The sequence below is a fragment of the Pongo pygmaeus genome, chromosome 7 (assembly GCF_028885625.2).
Source record: "Pongo pygmaeus isolate AG05252 chromosome 7, NHGRI_mPonPyg2-v2.0_pri, whole genome shotgun sequence".
NCBI lineage: Eukaryota > Metazoa > Chordata > Mammalia > Primates > Hominidae > Pongo > Pongo pygmaeus.
Window position 1 is genome coordinate 29,877,705 of NC_072380.2, and position 24,102 is coordinate 29,901,806.

Sequence of the window (24,102 nt, forward strand, 5' to 3'; positions counted from 1 at the left end):
CTGTGTGGGATCAGTGCCCGAGGGCCCTGGGATTAGCCTGGCATAAAGGGAACTTGAAGAAACCATTCCTAAGAGCAGATCAGAGGGCTGGGGCCAGAGCTGTGGGCAGGAAGCCAGTGAAAATGAGAGCAAAGGTGAGTCCCTTCCAATGGGAGAAGAAACACGACTTCATCTTCCACATTCTATGTCCTTCCAACCACAAGGACCTACTGACGCCACAAGTATACAGCTGACTATGAAACTGAAACTTATTCACTATTTCTGAGCCACTTACAATGAAACATCCTGTGCACAAAAAACACAATTCTGCAAATTCATTAGTTTCTATCATTAAAAATAGACATGTGTTGACTTCAACAATAAGCTGTGCTCATCAATGCTGTCATCTTAGTTCAGGGGATACATGGCACGATCATCAACCTAACAATGATTAAAAAATTAGAAGCACATGTTGGAATGAGGTGAACAGGAGAGTAGGGTCCAGAGTGAACAAGAAGGACAACAGAACCTGAGGCAGCCAGATGGCACTGGCAGAGACACCCAAGATGGGAAAGTCAAAGGGGAAGGAAAACGAGGGGCCAGAGGGGTAGGCTTTTATGAAGTTTCACAGGAGAGAGAGAAAGAGAGTGCATGAATGTAAAGAAGAATCTCCTGCCACACTACATGGGAAGAAATGCTGTTCTTGGACTTTCACTAACCTTTAATGGGCCTCTTTGGAAAAAGGGGAAGGTGGGTTGTTGGGTGCACAGATGTGAAGGATGACTCGGGTGGGGCTCTCTAGGGGGCAGTTAGAATGTCAGCTAAGGAAACAGAGACTCTACCATTAAGACTGAGGATACATGCAGAAATTGGAAAGAGAACACAAAACTCCATATGGCCCTCTGTATGTTCTGCCATCATGTGTCCCTGATCAGAGTGCATGTGCAGGAAGAACCCACAGAATACTGCTGCTGCCATCATGGGTCATTCATCCCCATTCCCAGCCAGCCCAGTTGTGTCCTGAACATGTAGGTGGCCTGTGGGCAAGCCAGGGTCTCAGCCTCCCTCTGCTCCCTTCCTTTGTCCTCCAGCCCCAGGGAATGTGCCAGCCACTTCCTCTACAAACCCCTGGAACCCACTCACCCCCAATGGAGGACATCAACTCACCCATGAGGGATCCACCCCCATGATCCAAACATCTCCCATTAGGTCCCACCTTCCAACACAGCCACACTAGGAATCAAATCCAACATGAGATTTGGTGGGGGAAACAAATCATACCCCAACCAAAGCAGGCACCTTTCATAGAACACTTTTCTAATCTCTTCTGTCACTACTCACTCAGTCCCCAAATTCTTGTTAATTCTTTTTGTGCCTAGAGAGGGTGATGAGGGTGTTGGCTCTCCGGGTTACACAGCTGGTGAAGAGGATGACCCACAGAACAGAGATTTGAACCCTGGTTCATCTGGCACCAATGCCAAGGGCTCTGGAAACTGCTTAATCATTTGCAGGCCGCCCCTGAGGTGGGAGCCACGTGCACAGGTGTTCCGGCACCTTAGCAGAGATTTTTACTAAGTAGTCAGGGGTATATGCAGCCCAGGAGTTCATCTACATCTTTCTAGGATCCCTTCCTTGAGCTCCCTCTTCTCTGGCATCTCCCTAACACTTTCCAGCTTGTAGGTGGTCCCCTTCCGGGTACACAGGCTAGAAATCCAGGGCTTTAATTTCTCTGTTCTGTTGTTCTCTTCCTGCAACTACATCTGCTACCCATTCTGCAGTACTTGGAGTTCTTCCCCAATCTGGCTGTTATTGTTTTACTTTTCTGTGTCTGCCGGTAGCTGCTCCCTGCATTTTCTCCAGGGATTTTCACTGCATTCAGTGGGAGAGACAAGTGGTATGTGCTTCATGCATTTCAACCAGAACCAGAACCCACTGAAGGTTTTTAAACAGTTAAAAGGCATGTAGCTCTCTATTCCAGAAGGCTCTCTTTGGCTGGAGCAGGGAGAATGGGTTGAGAACGATGTTAGAGGCATAGAATATAGCAACCTAAGAAGCAGATGCCACGGGCCAGTTCTAATGCAGTGGCAGCCAAAGGGGAAAGGAGAGAGTCCCAGAGCTCCTCAGAGGTGAATTCTGCAGGATATGATGGCCAATTCGATGTGGAGGTGGAGGCATATGAAGTCTCCAGAATAATTCCCTAAGACGGAAACATGAAGATGAAAAATTTGCTCCATGAATGTCAATCCTTGAGCAAATTAGCAGGCAAATATTCCTCCCCTAGACCAGAATGAGCAAATTTAAAATCTCTTTCAATTTTTCTTTTCTACACTACTGGATCATTTGCCTTTGTGTTATCAGCCATGGTAAGATATTCTCCATTCTAACAAGATGTATTTGAGCCCATTTGAAGCACCAAAAAGTTTACTATTGACCTCTGTGTCATTTTTCATAGGGCAAATTCAAAATAGGTTTTATTCGCATAAAAAACCACCACTTTAAACTGTGAAGTAGTCAGAAGTAGAGATTTTATAGTGTATGTGTTGCATCATGGTTTTAATTTTTTATCTGTGTTTAAAAATTTTGCCATTTGATTCTATGATTTGTCAGCAAAATACCATTATATGGTATTTCAAATATATAAAACATTTTTAAAGGAATTAAGAAAAACTGAGCTTGCCTGGGTTGTTGGTTAAAGCAGCTAATAGTGTTGCTGTAGTGATGCTAGTGTAGCAGCAGATAGCATATTTTCTTGATTTATTTTTGCAGAAGTAGATATGTCTTTCTATGTTTTACATAAACCCCACACACAAACACACCATGGGTATATGTTCATACTCACAGGCCCACACCTCACCTGCTAATACATTATTCAGTCTTCCAGTTCCTTGCAAATGCTGCATTCCCCATTCCATTATCTTTCACATTTAAGTTAAACAATGATTAGTCATTTTGACTGTGGATAATTTGCCTCTTAGTATAAATATATTTTCCTCTGCCAAGTATGCTTACAAAGCACGGGGCCCGGAACCCATGTGGCCTGATCACAATACCAAGATGGTGGTCTATTTCCTACCATTAGTACAATCTTCCTCACAGTGCAAGCCATGTGCTTAACTTCGGGTAGAGAAAAACAAAACAAAACAAAAAAACCTAAAACTGGAAAGAAATTCCCAAGATAAACAGTATAATGGACTGAGAATGAAAGCCCTTATATTTGAGACAGAATTGGATTATTTCTTAGAATGGCTTTTGAGAAAGGAATCTGTGGGCAGAAGAAGAAAGAGGTTCCTTTTGTGTGGCTTGCTGCAAGTCGACAAAAGAAATAAAAGCAGAGGAAGGGCTTGGGAATCAGCTGCTAACAAGGTCCTTAATTTGGGCTAAATCTTCTAGGGCTTAGGAGTTTCAGATTGCATTCTTGTTATATAAAGAGCCTTACTACAAGGCACCACTCTTTCCCTGTTTCCCGGGTGGGTAACTGTTTCTCTTTTCCTAGACACGGGACAACACTGAGTCAGAATGCTTAGTTTGATCAATTAGAAAAGAAAGGTGAGTGGAGGTATGAGCTCCAGGTTTTTTGTTCATGCTTAAGCATAAGAAAGTCAGAACATTGCCATTGTGTTGTTTGACAAGAGATATCCCTTATCTACACAGAAGGACAGAGCTTTGGGTAAAAAATTCTACATTGCCCAGACACTGGGCAATGCTCCTAATTGTGTACGTTTCTGTTGTATTTCTCCAATTGAAATTTTTCTGAGAGCCCACTTTCTGGCATCAATGGCATTTTGTTTCTGTGGGACCTGTTGCTGTCTGTGGGATCTGGCAATCCTCAGCTGGGCACATTCTTTGGTCAAAGTTTTGCAAAAGGTGTGGTCAGCACAGCTTGGGCTGGAGATTATGCTGGAAAAGGAGGCTGAGATAGGAAGTCAGCTGGATTTAAGTGCTTTGCAAAGCACATGCAAGGATTTGTTAATACACTACAGTTGGTCAATTGAAAACATTTTCAAGTACCCCAGGGTGCTGGGTAAGAGCTAAGTATAGGAATAAATTCCACATGTGAAAGAACTCAAAATAGCACTGACCGACAGACTCAGAAATATTTGGACTAGGCCCTGTCTGCAAATCTCACCAAAAGACAAGCAAAAAATATCTCCAGGAGACCTTGGATTAGTTTTAAGACTCAGACACCTTGGTCAATTGCTGCAATGAATGTGTTCATTGCAAGATATTTTGGATTTGCTTCATTTATTCGTGAATACTCAATGGCTAGTTCATCATTCAAATTGCTGCCAAAACGCTTTTCCATGAAAAGATGTTAGGCAGCTATGGAAAAGGTGGGTGATGAGGCTTAGGAGGAGGAATTCAGATTTCCTGTGTCAGATAACCAAGGACAAGGTGAGTTGGAAAGGGCCCTAAAATCTAGAGATGCACCTCAGGGCCAGAAGTGTGCAATGGTAGTTGCTTCTTGGCCTCTTGGCTAAGACCAAGTGCAGAAGTGTACAATTCAGCCAGAGGGAGAACCAGAGCCATACAGGTGGGCCAGTCCCTGATTAAAACAGGATCACTGTAGCAGTAGGAGTAATAATGATGAATTAGCAAAGATTTATTGAATACTTACTAAATTTAACTTGTTCATGGCCTCACTGCTGGGAAGTGGCAGAGCTGTGATTCAGACTCAAAGTGTCTGACCCATAGCCCTGGTTCTTGACGATTATTCCACCAGCCAGGCCAGTCAGCATCCTGGGTTTCCTTGGCCACAGTGCAAACTCTTGGGAAAACTTTGCATTTAGAGTTCTGGTACCAAGTGGGCCATTTTGCTTGGGTGTGCAGGTGTGTGTTACACAATTCCAGAGGCCATTGACTTCGTAGTTAATGTGGCTGCACCCTCACCCTGAAACTTCACAGTAGACCAACTGATGACTATCACTATGGCCCCACCATTTCTATTCTTCAGCTTTTACAAGTGAGATACCTGCCCTGCTGAGAGGCAAATGACTCTGCCCCAAGGCCACTAGCTGCAGAGAAAAGTCAGGAGTGGCCTGCAAAGGGTATCTCCTCCCTCTGGTGATCCATTACTGCCTAGGGTCCTGCAGTGTGGGATCCACTCATGGCTGATAAATAAATCAAACATGATACAGGAATTTGTGAAGAGATAGGTATAGGTAAGGAAGCTTGATTTTTTTGCTTTTTTTTTTTTTAAATCTGATCTACCCCAGAGAAGCCAAAGAATGGGATTGCCATCCATGTGGATAAGGCTCCTGAACTGTGCGCTTTCCCAGAAGCAAAGAAAAAGGGAAATGTTTGGAAGCAAGAGATGCTCTAGTGGCAACTGATTAGTGCTGTGGGAAGACTAGAAATGCTGTTGTTAGAAAAATGAAATCACTGCATGTTTGGATTTGCGCCCCACAAAGGAGCCCTAAATGCTTCTCTATGCTGATGGGGCCTGGTTGTGAGCAGGGAGAATGGCTGTGTGTTTCTGTCCCAAGGATGTACACGAGGGCTGGAGAAAGATTTCTCTGCTGCTACAGGGGCACTGTGAGAATTGCCTTCAGCTCCTCTCTGGAGTGGAGGATCCACGCCAGGGCCTAAAGCCTCTGACACCTGGCTTCTCCTGGCAGCTCTGTGGGCTAGGCAGACTATGTTGTCTGTCCTTGAGGAAGGCAGTGACTCTCTGGGCTCTTCAGAAACATGCAAAGAAGGCCTGGCCACTGGTAGGCTTTTCAAGTGGATTATCATTTCCCGAATGTCCTCACATCTGGTTTCCAGGCCCGAGGAAGGAGCTGTTGTAAGCAGCTGTTGTTTCAGGCAGCAGCAGATCAGGAACAGAGTCTTCATTAGCCTCATGCCTGCCACTAGATTTTAGGATCACTTGCGTTAGTCCTTTTGATCTCGTAGAGTCTCAGTTTCCCCATCTGTAAAATGAAGGTGGGGAAGGTCCGACCAAATGTGTCTTTTCAATTCCAGCTCTAAATTCTACAGTCGATTTGAGAGGATTGCTGAATTGCCGAAAAACTCTTCATTATTATTTATTTTAGTGAAGCCAGGTTTCTAGAATAATGCCAAGCTAGCCATTGGAAGCTCAGGTGAAGTCAATACACAGGCCACCCTCATCCATCTAAAGAGTCTGAGAAACAAAACAAAAGAGAGGCAGATGGAAGGCCCAGAACAAAGCATGAGGGTTTAGATCTAAGAAACAGATAATTCTCTCTTGTCCTAAACCCCCTTCCAAATTCCCATTTCAATTTGTACTTGACTTCCGAGTGTTCATGTGGACACAGCCCAGTGTAATGGAAAAGCACAGGAAAAGGAGTCCAAGAGCTCGTTCCAGTTCCATCACTTAGTAGACAGGGTAGCCAATTTCCCTGTCCTTCTCAGAACCCCTGCTCCATAGTCCTGTGAGAGGGTGAGGGGTTTGGGAAGCAGAAGTGGAGAGGAAGCCCTGAACCAGGATGGGCCAGTCAGATCTACACTTCCCCAAAGCTGTCACTGGAACGTGGTCAGGGGTGCTCCAGCCTAGGGCCACCATTCATCTCTGCTGGGGCACTATCTGGGAGAGCGCACGGGGAACAGAGTTGGCTTATGAAGAGGTTGGGCTGTTGAGAAAAACGAGATGGAAAGAGATGAGCAGAGAAACAAATACGAGAGACCATACGGAAAAGAGAGAGAAAGAGAATAAGAAACCTTAATTTCCAAAGGTTTTAAGCTCCTGGTTCCATTCTTTCCGGCACTTCTTGCCCCGAGGTCTTGGGCTTACCTTGACCCTCACCTTGTTCAACTGGGTTTCTGTTACACACAACCAATCTCTGAGAACCCTTATCTCACCATGATTTTGTATAAGTGGCTTTATCTCTGGGTGCCTCCATTTCCTCTTCTGTAAAATGTAGCAGCCGGCATATGTATTTCTGTTTCTTTTCTAGCCCTCTGATTATATGAAAGACTTCTGCAAAGCAAAGTGGGATAAAGTCATAGCGACTCCCTTCCTTTCCCCCAGTTAACCAGATCCAGACCAACACCAAGCCTCATTGTTCCATGTAAACAACCCCACTAGCTGTTTTCTTGGTAGAAGTCACTGTCCCTTCGAGAAACCAGGCATGCAGAATAGAAGTGTGGACCCAGATTCTCACAGAAAAAGTACAACATGCCAGCACTCCATACTGCCAAAGATGAGCCCGGGAGCTGGCCATGTCTACCTGTGCCATCCCTGTGGCCCGTGCGTGTATTTATAGCTCTAGTGTACCTGTTGGAAAATGAGGCCAAGGCTGCAACAGTGTTCTGGCTTCAGAGCTTTTTCTTAGACTCCATCTTCAGCCCCCTTGAATAGGTAGAATGTTAGTGATTATGTACAATTTCAATTGGAGTTTCCATTGCACAGAGTCCTCAGACCGTCTACGTTGCATTTCACCAGTCCATTGTCTGCCACAAAGGAATGCTGTATGGGTGGCTGGGCACTGTCTCTTTATAGCAGCTGAACTGCAAGGAAAAACAGAATATATTGCAGCTGTAAGGAATTAGATTAGACACACACACACACACACACACACACACACACACACAGAAAAAGAAAAAAAAAGAAAGAAAAAAAGAGAGAGAGAGAAAAAAAAAAAACGTTCCCTAGGGTGGTAAGACAGTGGTGTATATTAAAAGGGACAATGTGTTAACGAAATATCAAGATATTTTCAGAAAGAGCAGACAGCTTCCCCCGGGTATGGCTGGAAGTGCAGCCCTGCATTTCCAGGAATAGATGTGATGACATCTTGACATCTCAGTGTCCCTTCCCTGCCTAGACTGATGATGACAGGGTCTCTGTCAGAGGATGTCTCTTCCCCCCTTGCACCAAATTTCCATCAATTTCATCATTACTGTCTACTCTTCTATAATTGCCTGAAAAGGTCCGTACTTTAGGCAACTATACCTTTACTCTTTCCCGTTTAGTGCTCACCACCAACCTACTTTACCACCAATCCACGCCTCACGTAGGAGGGGAGACCTAACAGCAAGAATCTGGATATGATGAACAAGCAGGTAATCTCCTCCTGCAGCTGAGCTGGCTGCCTTGTGCATAACTGAGAATATATGGCCCTCTGTCCCTCATTCACGTTGTCCATATCACCCACCCTCCCTAAAGGGGCCCTTCACGGGACAGCACAAAAGGCTTCCAGAGACGCAATCCCTCTTGCCTGACCCCAACTCCCTGCCGCCACCAACCCCCAGGTACTGATTACCTGATCCAGCTGACCAGTAGATAACTCAACCTCAGGGCTCTGAATCCTGGGGAAACTCAGCCCACGAGGCTCCACACTCAGGCTGGTCCTGGCCCCATTCATAAAACATCAGTGTATCCTATTGGTCTCTTGTTGGATGTCTGGATTTTTAAGAGCTTCTAGTGAGAGGAGAGGACATGGGACACAGTTATTTAGTAACCCTCATGCCCACCATGGGGTGTTTAACAGTCAGACCACTCAGCATCCCCAAAAGATACTGCATCATTTATTCAATACTTGTTCATCAAGGATTTATAGCTTCCAAAAGCCTCTTTTATCCACTCACTTTCTCTTCATTCCCACAGTCATTTCCCTCATTCAGGGAAAAGAAACAAAATGGCCCTAATATTTCTTAGTGTTCAGCCCTGTGTTTTGTGTGCTGCATATATATTTTCTTGTAAGTTCCTGCTAGATTTCTGAAGCAACTTTCTTTTGTTTTTCTGTCTCACTCTGTCGCCCAGGCTAGGGTGCAGTGGTGTGATCTCAGCTCACTGCAACCTCCAACCCCTGGATTCAAGCGACTGTCCTGCCTCAGCCTCCCAAGTAGCTGGGATTACAGGCACCTGCCACCACAGCCAATTAACTTTTTTTTTTTAGTAGAGGCAGGGTTTCACCATATTGGCCAGGCTGGCCTCAAACTCCTCACCTCAAGTGATCTGCCCACCTCGGCCTCCCAAAGTGCTGGGATCACAGGTCTGAAGCAACTTTCTAAATGTACTTCCAGCGTCCACGTGCAACCTTCTTCATCCATACCCCACACAGATGCCAGAGGATCCTTCTAACATGTGCTTTTCTCTTGGAAATATTGACGGTTCCTTACTATCTTCTGGATAAAACTGAAGAGGTATAGCCCTCAGTGCTTGCTCTGGCCTCAGCATCTTCTCCAATTGCCCCCTACAAAGGTCCCATAAAGGAACTTTGTCACTCACTCTTACTCAGAATATATTTCCATGCACCGTGGACTTTGCCCACACTAGACCACTTGTTTAAATTGTCTCCGCACCTGTCTCATTTGGCAAACTCTTCTCTGTTTATCAAGCTTAAATATCATCTCATCTTTCTATCCTTCTCTAACTTTCCCAGGTAGAATTAATCAGGCCTTTGTCTCTTCTTATAACACTTTATATAAGCTTCGCTTATAGCACAGCTCACATTGCATTATAAATCTGTGATTTGTTACTCAGGGTAAACCACCTGCTATGTCAAACAACTCAAAAATTTTCATGGCTTGACACCACACAGGTCTATTTCTTGCTCAGGCAGCAGTCTAATGGGAAAGTTCCTCCTGGAGGCTCACCACCAAGTGGTGACTCAGGGATCCAGGCTGATTCCATCTTATCACTCTGTTATATCTTAAAACCCTGGAGTCCTTTACTCCCAAACACATAAACAGCAAAAAAAGAATATGGAGGATAGAACAGGAGATTTTAAGGGTCCAGGCCTGGCCCAATCTCCAGCCATTGCTCTAAGATAACAAATCTTCACTCATATCCCCTGACTGTACTTCTCACAGGACTCTCAGTCTACCATACCACTGATTTGGGCCCTATAAATATCTTCAAAAGAACAAAAAACAAATATCAATTATCTAGCCAATGATAACTTTATTTTCCAACAGACCTGCTCCTTCAAGAAAGGCCATAGTAAGGTTTTGGGTATCAGCAGGGCTTTTCACATTAGGGAGCCATTGGTATGAGACAACTGGCATGTGTCCACAGCTTCCATTTTCATCTGTTAATATTCAATTACTCACCATTGTGGCAGTCTGGGAAATTAAGTTAATAGAGAAATCTAAAGGGCTTATCATATTTACCATTAAACATATGGAATCAGTCACATTGTGAGAGCTTCTAAGACTCTAAGGGATTCCTGATCACCTCCTTCAACTCTGTGGCATATTTGTTGAAGGATAATCCTCTCTAGTGTACCCAGTGATCATTTAGAAAACAAACAAAAAACAGATTTTTCTCCTCTTTCACATCAGCCTTAAGATTATACAAACAATATAGGTCTTAAGGGTAAATAAATACGTTACTAGCCAATACATACATAGGAGATTTGATATTATCTCCTAAACCAAGATCACAAGAGAACGTAGATAAGGACTTTCTATTGTTGACCAGATTTGGAAAAGGGGAATATCCCTTGTAATACAAACAAAAATAAACCAAAAATCTTCTTGAGGTGTGAGAGAGGACACATCTTTAACAGGAAAATAGTTTTAAAAATAATTGGCATTTGGAGCTTAGTGAATTTAAGGAATAATTTAAGCTTGGATTTCCAAAGCTCTTCCATCCCTCATGAGCCCTGGTTAAAGTCCATAGAATTGATTAAGGAAACTGAGGCAGGGAAGGGTTAGGTGATTTAGCAATGATCATACTGCAAATCACAGGTTTTTCTGGGACCTGTTCTTGCACCCAGCCTGGGGCACATTTCATGAGCTGATGCACAAAGGAAGACCATAGGTACCACTCTAATGCCATTTGCTCCCCTCCTGTTCATTCCTCATCTCACTCCCAATAGACTTCCCCTCGCAACTATCCACTGATGTAGATAAGCCTCTTCAATGATCTTCACACCATTAAGCCCAATGTACCTTTTCTAGTCCTCACCTTACAGAATCTCTAAGCACGATTTGACTTAGAAGACCACTGCTTTCTTCTTCAACACAATCTTCTTCCCTTGGTCACCATCACATCGCACCTCATGGTTTCTACTCTCTGGCTGCCCCTTCTCTGTGTCCTTCCCCTACTCATCCTCTCAGTTTAGGCCATCAAGACTCATAATACCAAAGACTCCATACTGGGCCCTCCTATCTTCTCTCTCTGTACTTTCTGTCCATCTTGTCCATGTTCATGGCTTCAATAGCCACTCATTCCCAAATTCCAAATTTATATCTCCAGCTAACACCATCTTCTGAGTTCCAGTCCTGTACTGTATGTCCATTTCTACTTAGAGATGCCTCAAACTTACCTTGTGGTCTAAGCCCAAGCATTCTCTCCCTGCATTAGAGCCACTCCACTTCCAATGTCTATCCTGACGAATGGCACTGCCGTCAATTCAGTAGTGCAGTTTAAGAGACCTGGAGTCATTCTTGTTGCTTTCCTCTCCCTCTCCAGATTTTATGCATTACCAAATCCAGTCCACTTAACCTCTAAATATCTCTCAAATATATCCATTTATCTTCTTCCATATTCTCATATCACAAAGTCAAACCACCATTGTGTCCTGCCTAGGCTACTTCAACAAGCACTTAGCAGATATCCCTGCACCTGTTCTTGCCATCTTCCAGCCTATTATCCTGCCATCAAAAAAAAAAATTTTCAAAGGATTAATATGATAACAGCTCCCACCACATCTTCTCTGTGCCCCATCCAAGTCATTTAATGGTTTCTCAGTGCTCTTTGGAGAAAGATCAAATCCTTATCCTCCATAAAATATCCTGCGCCCTGCAGCTCCTACCCATCCTACATCCTCTATTCATGTTATGCTCCTACTGTTCTCTGAATTCCAACTGCACTGGTCTTCTTTCAACTCCTTGGCTATTCCAAGTTCCATCCGACTACAGGAAAGACTGAATTACAAATCCAGAATCTCTCTTCTGTGAAATTCCCTCACAGCACCACATACTTCTTCATCATAAAACATATTAAAGCATTAATGTTACGTGTATTTATATGCTTATCTGTTTGATGCCTATCTTTGCCACCAGACTATATGCTTCATGAAGATGGGACCATGTTCATTTTTGCTCATCATTACAATCATAGTACTAATCATCATGCCTAGCACATACTAATATGCAATAAAAATGTGTCCAATGAATGATAGTAATAATTGTATCAATTAGGCAATCAATAAATTATGTTTTTTTACATTTCTTCCTGTTTTAATATTCATATATATATATGTAGCATATTAAATGACTGATATAGTTTAGATATTTGTCCCTGCCCAAATCTCATGTTGAATTGTAATCCCCAGTGCTGGAGGTGGGGCTTGGTGGGAGGTGTTCGGATCATGGGCACAGATCCCTCATGGCTTGGTGTTGTCTTTCTGTTAGTGGGTTATTGTGAGATCTGGTTGTTTAAAGGTGTGTGACACCTCCCTCCCAACTCTCTCTTGCTTGTTCTTGCTTTTGTCATGTGATGTGCCTGTTCCTGCTTTGCCTTCCACCATGATTAAAAACTCCCTGAGGCTTCACTAGAAGCTGAACAGATGCCGGCATCATACTTCCAATAAAGCCTGCAGAACCATGAGCCAATTAAACCTCTTCTTTTTTAATAAATGACCCAGTCTCAGGTGTTTCTTTACAGCGATTCAGGAATGGCCTAATACAGTGACCTGTTGTCTGAAGCAGTTTTTCCTTCTTTTTGCACTCAGTTTACTCCATCCAAGATTCAAATTGTTTCCTTTTATGAAAAGAATTTCAGGACAATTTGGTGAACAAGTCTATGTTCGTATTTTTTATTCAAGATGATTGAGGCTTCATCCTGATATCTAAAAAAATGACAGCACATGTACAAAAATGAGTACGCTAGAGAAGGTAGCTGTGAAACAGGAATGCTCCCTAGCAAGGTTTGTTAGCTGAAAGTAGGAGGGCAGGGTGCCAGCGCCTGATCTGTCTTTATTCAGCAGCTTGACCACGAGGAAATCACTTCCTTCCCTGGTCCTTGGTTTGTTCATCTGGGAAATTAAAGCATTGTTCTAAATGAGGAGGCTTCTGCCTTCACCACATGACATGATTTATGAGAATGGCTATCCTACTGCCTGCCATTTCCATGTGAAACCAGAATTCTCACTGTGGGGAGAAGGTCTTTCAGAGCAAAGCTTTTCCTTCTCCATGGCTATATTTTTTTCTGGTAGTTCTTAACATGCTACTTACAATGGGAATGTACCAAGAAAAATTGCACTTAGTCTCTGTAGAGTTCACCTTTATCATTCTGCCTAATACTCACCCTTCCATGATGAGGAGGGAGAAGACGGTGTCTCATCTGCCAATAACCCTATTCTAGAAATGATGTAAGTCAGAATAGCAGGTGCTGTATTCTGGAGTGTGCTGTAAAAGGAAAGCCTCAGGGTCAGGAGCCAGGACGCATGTCCCAGGTCCTCCACTTCCTGGCTATGAACTTTGGACATGGCCACTCAACTTCTGTGAGTCTCAGGTCTTTAACTAATAAAATATATATCTAACTGGGTTACTTCACAGAGAGGTCATGAGAACCATATAGGACAGCATTTAAGAAAATAATCTGAAAACATTAGGGTGCAGTAAACATGGGCTTTCAAATGCCCAAAAGATGTCTCAAGGAAAAAAGGCATATAGAGTCACAATAATGCCAATATCATATAAATTACACTTCCAGCAGTCATTTGGTGCCAACTCCTAGGCGCCTCCTTCTCCACAGACCAAGGTCACAACATTCCAAAAGCCCTATCCCCCTCTAAGTGATCCTCTGAGAATTTCAGGACCATTTAGTGAAGAAATCACTGTTCACCTTGCAGGATGAGAAAGGATTGAAACTCACATATTTCGAAAAATGACAGCATCATCAACAACTAAATATCAATAACGAATGGATAAAAGCATGTTCAAGATATTCTAATTCAAAATATTTTGTAGACTGAAAAAAAATAGTATTTACCCAAGAAAATGTACTTGTTGCTGTGGTTCAGTAATAACTTTTTTTTGGCACTATATGAGACCAATTTCTCCAAATCAGCTTGTGGTCAGTAGAATGAAAACCCTTACATATAATGTCGATTGATTTTCAGTAATGGTGCCAAGACCGTCAATGGGGAACGGACAGTATCTTCAACGAATGGTGCTGAGAAAACTGGATATCCACATGCTAAAGAACCAACTGGGCCCTTACCTTATCTTACCTTAACTTATCTTACCTTACCTTATACTATATGTAAAAATCAACTCAAATGGAATAACGAGATAAAACTATAAAGCTCCTAGAAGAAAATATAGGGCAAGAGCTTAATAACATTGCATTTGTCAATGATTTCTTGGATATGACACCAAAAGCACAAGCAACAAAAGAAAAAATAGAGAAATTGAACTTCACCGAAATTGAAAACTTTGTGCCCTAAAGGACCCTTGCAAGAGAGTGAAAAGGCAACCCAAAGAATGGGAGAAAGTATTTGCAAATCACTTTATCTGGTAAGGAATTAATATCTAGAATATATAAAGAGGTCCTATAATTAAAAAAAAAAAATGAGCAGCCCGATTCAAACCTGGTCAAAGGCTCTGAATAGATATTTCTCCAAAGAAGATATACAAATGGCTAATAAGTACCAAAAGATGTGCAATGTCACTAGCCACTAGGGACATGCAAATCAAAACCACAACAAGATACGATTTCACACTTATTACGGTTGCCATTATCAAAAAACAAAAAATTAAAAAAAAAACATGTTGGTAAGGATGTAAAGACATTGGAAGCTTTGTACATTTCTGATGGGAAGGTAAAATGGTGCAGTCACTGTGAAAACACTTTGGTAGTTCCCAAAAAATTAAACAGAATTACTATATGATCCAGAAATTTCACTTGTAGGTATATATCCAAAAGAACTGAAGAGAGAGAATCAAACAGACGCCAATATTCATAGCAGTATTATTCACCATAGCCAAAATGTGGAAACAACTCAGATGTCCACCAACAGATGACTGGATAAACAGAATATGGTATATACATAGAATGGAATATTATTCAAGCCTAAAAAGGAATAAAGTTCTGACACACGCTACAACATGAATGAACCACAAACATTATGCTAAGTGAAATAAGCCAGATATAAAAGGACAAATATTATATGACTCTACTTACATAAGGTACCTAGAACAGCTGAATCCATATAGACAGAGGGTAGAATAGAGGTTACCAGGGGCTGGAGGGAGGAAGGAATGGGGGTTAATGTTCAATAGGTGCAGAGTTTCTGTTTGGGATGATTAAAAGTTCTGGAGATGGATGACCATGATGTTTGCACAAAAATGTAAATGTACTCAATGTCATTGAATTGTACACTTACAAGTGTTTAAAATGGTAAATGTTATATATATTTTACCACAATAAATAAAATATAGACTGGAGGTCCTCACGTCATGGAAAATTGTTTTTCTGTCACTTAACATGTAAAGCGGATATGTTCTAGTTACTGAAGAGTCTTCAAGCTCAGGGAGGAAAGGCAGAATTCATAGGAAAGAGATAGCATCTGAATTTTCCAGTGCCCCCTGCAGCCCTTACTCATGCTCATCAATCTAAGGTTTCCTGCAATCAATTTTCTTCTATCCCCCTTTCAAATGCTTTTCATGATGGCAAATAAGGATGTTGAGCTTCAGCACCCTTGCGTCTCTGGATAAATGAAATATCAGCCCAGCTGCCGTCCTTGTTCAGATCTGTGCAATAAAGAGCAAAGCATAAAACCAAATCAAGGCTTTGAGTAAGTCTGGGGAAATAAAAGACACCAGTCCTTAGGGGCTGGAGGAGGGGAAACAGCTGAGATAGAGGGGTGACGGGGGAAGCAAGAAGTCATCCAGATGATGAAAGTGTTTTATAACTTGATGTGAAATGTCCAGATGGTGGTAGTCACATGTATGTTTACTTTAGGATTATTTATGTTAACATACACTTGTATGTAATATTTTGAATGTGTCCTAGAGCTTGCCAAAAAATCGCCTTTAGGATGTATAATTAACAAGATTGTTGACAAACTGAGTGTAATAAATGAGGAAGACAAAGTCATTGAGGAAGTTCCCAATCTCCTGTCTGGGTGACTTTTCTGTCTCTCAAAAGTGCTGCCTGTTAACTCGCTCTTAGCAGTTACTTCTTCACAATGGAAATGACATCAGTTCAAAGTGTTAGTCTTTACCTTTCACTCAGTCTAACTTATCTCAATGTAGTCCCTAGGGAAAGGATGAACCCTAAACTAAGAGCCAAAATATTACTGAAGTGATAGACTTAAATTTCCTGCTCTCACGACTGATGGAGCAGAAGATTTCACAATACTTTGTAATAAAAGCAAAAAGTGTAAATCTTCAAAAAAAAAAAAGTACTCCAATAATGGCCTTTCCCTCTGTCTTGCAGGGGAGTGACCTACAAAATGCATAATGTGAAACAATGCAAAAGCAAAAGGTGCAAAATCCCCATCAAAGAGCTGGATGCTGACAGATGCGCCAGCGATAATTCCCATCTTCCAACACAGGAGCACAGCTTCCATTTTCCATAACAGAACAACAGCCAGAGCAGCTGGAAGGCAGGGCTGCATCCCCGACTTCCACCAACAATGGGATGAGACTTGACATCTGGAATCACAACCACAGCAGACCTAAGAGACCCACCAGCTTGATGACAAGCTTCTTCTTTCAAAGAAAGGTATCAGTCTGGGGGACCTAGTACTGCAAACCATGACAAATTAAGTGTGGCATCCCTCACTTGCCTAACGGAACTCAGTGATATTTTTTAATTAACAAGAGTTATTTTTGTGTAACCTTCTCTCATTCCTCCACTGTGTGTGCTCGGAGGCTGGTGGTGAGGAAAAAGAAAACAGCTGTGCGGGAAGCATCAAGAAAAGGCAGGGCATGCAGTCTTAGAGATCAGTGACATGTAAGAAAAAGAGTGAGGAGAAAAATATTCCTACTAAAGTTTTCCATTTGTTTACCTTCCTTGTCACATAGACTTCCAAGAGTTAGAAGTCTAGGATTTGATCTCCAAATCTTCCTGGAAGATTACTCATCTTCATTTTATTCATATAGTCCAGGGGTTTGTACAAAGGAAGATGCCAGTTCTTCCCCAATCACAGCTAAGATATCAAGAGATATTCTTTTGAAATGTAACAAAGCAGATCTAAAGTTCATCTGAAAAAAATAAATGGGTAAGTATATTGACAAATATTTTGGCAAAATAAAAGTAATGAGGAGATACTAGCATTAGCCTCATCAGGCATTAAAATATATTATAAACCTATAATATGTAAAACAGCATGGAGCTGGCACTGAAACTGACAGTTCAATTGAAGAGAATAGACAAGCTAGAAGTAAGTCTTGATGTATGTATGAAAGATGGTAAGGAAAGATAGGATTGCTCAAAAAACGGTTTTGGTGCAATTGATTAACTTTTCATAAACTGGGTCAGCTCTTACTAGATATTGCTGTGAGATACTCACACACCCCAAGTGTCCCCCAGCTCTCTGAGCTTCCCAGCTATACGACCTCAGAGCTCAGGAGGCTCTAGTCCTCTCCAGCCTGGTCTCCCACCATTGTCTCTGCAGCCCCCAATCTTCCTGAGATCACAGCTCCCATGGGCACCATTACCCTGTACTGCCAGCATCACTCTTGGGCAAGGAAAACTCCACCCTCCCATGAGCTTCTTAGGTCAAAGTGTGGTCACAGGTCTCCATAACTCCAATAGAACGCCCGAGATCAGGAAATGTGCGAGTATCTGGGATGTCTTTATTATAGTCAGTGGTCACCAGAGGTTAGTGGGGAGGGAGGCATGAATAAGCAGAGCATAGAGGAATTTTAGGGCAGTGAAACTACCCTGTATGATACTATAATGGTGGCTATATGACATTTTATATAGTCCAAACCCATAGAGTATATTGTTAAAGAAGAAATTATTCTGACACTTGTTAAAACAATAATGAAGATTTTATTCAGGACTATTATGATAGGTGTCGAGACTTACTACAACAGGCTAGAGAATTCAGGCTTAATTCCAATATAACAAAGACAGCTGAGGATTCATAGCCCATGAATAGAATGAGGGAATCAGTGGGTGGAAAATTCCTAAGAGGAGAAATCAAGAGCAGAGGGATTCTTGTTAAACCAACTTAGGGTTCTTGCTAAAGGCAAGCCAGGGTGACCAGATATCAAGAGTAGGGTAAGCAGAATTTGATCATACATCCAGGGTGATCAGATTTCAAAGGTGCAGGGTTTCTTACTAAACTGACCAAGCAAGATTTTTTTTTTTTTTTAGACAGAGTCTCCCTCTGTCAGCCAGGTGGAAGTGCAGTGGTATGATCTCAGCTCACTGCAACCTCTGCCTCCCAGGTTCAAGCGACTGTCCTTCCTCAGCCTCCCGATAGCTGGGATTACAGGTATGCATCACCACGCCTGGCTAATTTTTTTGTATTTTAGTAGAGATGGGGTTTCACCATGTGGCCCAGGGTGGTTGCAAACTCCGGAGCTCAGGCAATCCTCCCGCCTGGGCCTCCCAAAATGCTGGGATTACAGGCATGAGCCACCGCGCCCAGCCACAAGATTCTTACTGAGTGATGCAAGCCCAGCAAGGACAGGCCGGAGGCCCAGGTCAAGGCCGAGTCAAGAAGAGGACTCAGAGGCGCATAACAACAGCTTGGTCGAGGATCAGGAGTCTTTGTCAGTGTAACACCCAGAGTGAGCTGTAACGTAAACTATGGATTTTGGGTGAGAATGACATGTCAATGTAGGGTCATTAGTTGTAACAAATGTCCTACTCTGGTGCAGAAAGTCAATAGTGGAGGAGACTCTGCATGTGTGCGGTCAGGATAACAGAACAGAACTCTATTTTCTTTTATTATTATTATTATTATTATACTTTAAGTTTTAGAGTACATGTGCACAATGTGCAGGTTAGTTACATATGTATACATGTGCCATGAACTCTGTACTTTCTGCTCAATTCTGCTATGAATCTAAAACTTCTCTAAAAATTAAAGTCCATTAAAATATTTTCAAATTAAATTGGTTTTAAAAAAGGAAATAAAATTGGATCATTCCCGACTATAGCACAGGTAGCAAGACCAGCCCTATGCCATTCCCTAGGCAGGAAGTTTCAAGCCAGATCACTAGCTCTGGTGCCAATCGATCCCTAGAGATTTGATAATCTTTGCCATGCCCAATAGTAGGAGTGCTCGTTGTTTCATGCATGGCCCCCTGTTCTATCATTTCTCTCCACTTATCCTCTGTTCTGTTGAAAACACTTTGGATTGGCTACCCAAGAGCTACTCATAACCCTTTCCCGCTTGCTTTAATAAGGGCTATCAGGAAGGGATTTGGGGAATGTTTTTAAAGGCCACAGACTGAACTGGTAGACCCCCTTTAGCCTGTTGCCCTTTCTCCATTCATCTTGCCTAGAATGTGGATGTAATGTCCGTCTTGTGACTCTGAGGATGAAAGCCACAAGCCAAGGATAGCAGAGTGCAAAGAGAGAAAGAGGCTGGGATATGGATGACATTGTGAACTCTGGACTGCCTATTTAGATACGTTTTGCCTGAGACAAATGGATACTTTATTTGTTTAAGCCCTTTATAGTTGAGATTTTGTTACTTTTAGCCAAACATAATGCCAATTGTTATATTTTTCTACTCTCCAAATGGGCAGAAGGGGCAAATCAGCAAACCTACTGCATAAATATCCAAGTGGGATGCTGGGATCCCTAATTTTTTAATGTGGTTTTTAGTGGGAAAGCATTATTTCTCTACACAGCACAGCACTTCCTGCTAGGTGAAAACTTCTGCTTGCAATGATTCTTTCTTCCTGCTTCCAGGGTTCTGCTTTTATAGATAGGGAGTAGTGGGAGAGGATATTAATTGTGATAGGACTTATGCTATTTCTACCTCATTAACAATTTTTAAAATATTTAAGAAGAATGTGAGATATTGCATCTGAAAGACTATCGACTAAACATGGTTTAGACTAGTGATGGTCTGTGGGTCTAGAAGTAATTTTTTAACATAAAAATCAGTTCACTTCTCTACTCCTCTACTTTCTGTGGTAGATTGTATTACATCTTTGCTCCATTGATGTTGGACTTGGTCAAATGACTTGCTTAGACCAATGGATGTGAGCAGAGGTTTTCAGCATGCTTGCTGGTTTGGCAGCTTTCCCTCTTGTCTTTCTGCTATCTGCCATTAGCAGAGCATGCTCTGGCAGCTTCCATCTCAGAATGCAGAGGCAGTTGAAGCCATCAGGAACCCAATCTTCAGCTTGAAGCAGAGCCTCCACAATTGACCCACAGAACCACAAGTGAAAAATAAGGTTGGTTCTTGTAAACCATTGAAAATTGGGATTGCTTGTTATGCAGCATTAGGCAATAATAGTTGACTAATACACTTCCAATGTCTTTCAGCTCATTCTGAGTAGAAAGTCAAAGTTTTCAGAGTGATTCAAAAGAATCCTTATATTCTGGCTCCATTTACCTCTCTGACTTCATCTTCAACTACTTTTTTGCCTTCTTACTCTGCTCCAAATACACCATCCTCCTTGTTCCTCTTCTAACATGCCAGATGTGTTTCTGCCTTGGGACTTTGCACTTGCTGTTTCTCCTGCATAGAAAACTTCCTCCAAATTCCTGCATGGCTTATTTGTTAATTTCCCTGTGATTTCCCTTTCTTTAAGAAAGTCATCTCAGTGAGAAATTATCTAACCATCTGACTGTAAACTGCATTTCCCAGTACTCAGTAGCCCCTTCTTTGATTTCCTTTTCTATTTAGCACCAATCATCATTTATCCATTCTCTTCCCACCACCCCACTACAGGACAGGGACTTTATTTTATTCACAGCAGTATTCCCAGGGTCTAGTCAGAGCAGTGTCTGGCACATGGTAGGCAACTGCTGATTATTCATAAATGAACAAAGGGATAAAGGAACAAATTAAAAATCTCAACATAAAAATTTATAAATAATTCCTAAATTATTTAATAAAATATTACATTTTTCTTTAATAAATAAAAACAATATACAAATGACATTTCATAAAAAATCAATAGTTAGAAAAAGAAATATAGGTGCTCTTGCTGGTAATCAAAGGATCAGGAATTAATGTTACAGAGAGGTATTCCATCTCCTTTCAAATTGGCAAATGTTTTAAAGAATTATAATACTCATGATGGCAGGAATTCTCTTTGTCTGGCACGGGTAATCTCACAGACTGTGGGTGGAGATATGTAGAGACTCATCCTCTTGGGAAAGCAATCAAATGCCTTTACATCTTTATACCTTTACATCATTGGTCCACTAATTTCCCTTCTAGAAATCCTTCCCAAAGAAGAAATCAGTGTTGGAGGCAAGAAATTACATATCAGAAAGTTTTTTACAATGTTATTCATAATAACACAAATTTAGAAAAAAATCTCATCAGTCAATAATAGAAGGATCATGACATGAATCATGGTGTATTTTTAGAAATTTTTTGTGTTTTACTTTTTTGATCGATACATAATACTTTTACATATTTATGAGGTACAAAGTATCACATGTACCCCACCAATATGTAAAAGTATTATGTATCAATTATGCTAGAATGTGTCATCATCAAGTCAGGGTATCTGCATGTCCATCATCTTCAGTATTTACCACTTCTATGTGGGAACATTTCAAGTGCTCTCTCCTATTTTGAAATATACAATACATTGCACATGTACCCCTGAATTTAAAATAGAAGTTTTACAAAAACTAGAACAAAAATGCAGAGATGCCAGAGGCTTACATGAGGTCACTTTGCAGCACCAAAGCCCATTGTGATCCACTCCTGTTAACAGAGGTGGGGGGAGTAGATGAATGGGTGGGTGGGGAGTGTAAATGATAAAGCTGGGGCATAAGAGTGGGGAAACATAGGACACCCCCAAATAGCCATCTCATTTTTTCTATTTCCCTCCGTGCCAAAAAAGCACACTTTTACCTAGTAAAGGAAGGTGGTATGGAGCAAGTGAATGTGACTGTCAGTCAAGCAAGCTTGATGCATCATTCCCTGCTTCCACACCTCCATGCCCCCACACAATCCCCGACCTTCCTCTGCCCACTGGGGCACCCAACCTGGACTGTATGTGCTACAGTTCCCTTCATTAGCTCCCCCCACACACTAGCTATCACATAGATACTCCCTGAGCAAGTAGCCCTGAGCTGAGCCCAGCCCTCTTCCTCCCCGTTTCCGGTAAGTTTTAGGCAGTCATGACCATGGGATGCTGGACCAGGATGGTAAGCATCAGGAAACAGAATCTGGAGAATGCCCAGCTGCTCCCACAGGAAGCATCAGGGAAGAAGAAGAAGAGGTGTGAAGTCTGCCTTCTGTTCTGCTGAGATCCCTTTCACATCTCCTTTGCCTCCAGGTAGTTTTGGTTCCTGGCCATTTCCAGGTGTGACTCACTCAGGATGGTAAGCATCTTCTCTCCTACCCAGAGTAGAGGATGAAGACCTCATCTCAGAGGTTGAAGGGAGTTCCAGAGAGAGGTCTCAAACTTCCAGCATTAACTGCTAAAGAAGCTTCATGAGCTGCTGGAGAACCTGGGAACTGACCAATGATACGGACAGAGCTCAAATACTCTGGGACACTCTAGTAGCTGAGAAAGTTCCAACTCCAGGGTGATAGAGGACTGCCTGGCAAACCATCATCAAAGCAGAAGAACTGATACAAACATCACAGGCCATGGTTTATTACTGAAGATCAGTGCTTACACCCTGCCAGAGGTTCAGAAGCAAATTTATCATCGTTCTCTCTGGAGATGTTGGCCCACATTCTGAAAAGTGTGGTCAGTAGTAGCAACAGAAATCTGTTCTTGCCAAGCACAATGTCACTGTCCCCAGCCCTTCCCCCAACACAACCCAATAGGTGCTTCCTGGCTGTAAACTCGGGAAAGTCACTTGACCTGTCTGAGATTCCACTTCCTAATCTGGCCTGGTGAAGATAAGAAGAACAGTTTATTTAAAGTGTCTAGCAAAGTGCTTGGACCAAAATAGGACCTCTGAAATTGTTATGGTTGTGTTGTTAAGGTGATGTTTTAAGTGCTGATGAGTACAAAGATGGGTAAGATATTTCCTTCTGTTAAAATCTACAATCTAATGAGAGAGAACAAGATGAATGCACACTAACTATCATTCAGAACAGGATAATGGGAAGGTGTGAATTTCTGTGAAAAATCAGAACAGGGAGGAATATGATCCCAGGTGATTGGCAGGGCGTAGGGGTCTGGATTCAACTGGAGAGGGAGCTAGCAGGGAAGGCTTCCTGGAGGATAAGAGTTCAACAAGGGGCAGGTGTAGGATGTGGGTGGCCAAGTGACTGGGCAGAAGGAGCTGCAGAAGTAAGACCCCAAGTCAGGAAGACAAGGGCCTGCTGAGAAACATGAGCTATAAAGTGCAAGTGCAGGAAGAATTGGGATGAGATTAGAAGGGGGTCTGGGGCCAGACTGTGGAAGGCCCAAATGCCGGGCTAAGGAGTTTGTACTTAAGTCAGTGGTCAACGGGGAGTCATTGGAGGCTGTTGAGCAGGAGAGTTGCTTTCTTTACAGCTGTGCCAGACTAAATTAAACCTAAACAGTACTTTATAGCTGGAAAGGGAAGGCCCAGGAATAGCTCTTGACTCAGAAACAGGCATTGGGGAAGGTAATGAGAAACAGTCCTGGCTGATCAAAGCAGAGAGGTTAATTAAATTTGTAATTATTGTGAAAGGCCATTAAAAACCCTAGTTCACTAGAGATAACTGCTCTAGTGGGGCTTCAAAGACGAACACTTTTTTTAACCTTGAATACGGGGATGTTAGCTTCTCTGTGGAGGAGATATGATTAAGATACTTAATAAATGGTAGATAAACATGCACACGTGTGTGTTCTCTGTAAACCCACTCTCCGTCCCTGCATATATCTGTGTAGCTATGTAGGGTGCTCCACAAGAGGGATCCCCAACCCCCAGGCCATAGACCGTTATGGGTCTATGACCTATTAGAAACCAGGCCGCACAGCAGGAGTTGAGCAGAGGGCAAGCAAGCAAAGCTTCATCTGTATTTACAGTCGCTTCCCATTGCTCACATTACAGACTGAGCTACCCATCCTGTCAGATCATCACCAAAGTGTATTTATTGGCACTTATAAATTACATGG

The 24,102-nt window shown here is 42.3% G+C and overlaps 1 long non-coding RNA gene across 2 annotated transcripts in view; it reads left to right on the forward strand.

Annotated features, from left to right (window-relative positions):
* The window catches only part of LOC129043034 (uncharacterized), a 48,202-nt gene extending 24,381 nt beyond the window's left edge, over positions 1-23,821 (forward strand). Inside the window, exons 2-4 of one of the 2 annotated variants that reach the window (XR_008504275.2) lie at positions 15,574-15,689; positions 16,334-17,120; positions 22,166-23,821. This is a non-coding gene — a long non-coding RNA (uncharacterized LOC129043034). The remainder of the gene's footprint in view (positions 1-15,573; positions 15,690-16,333; positions 17,121-22,165) is intronic. The other variant, XR_008504274.2, reaches the window with a different exon arrangement.
* The last annotated feature ends 281 nt before the right edge of the window (positions 23,822-24,102 follow it).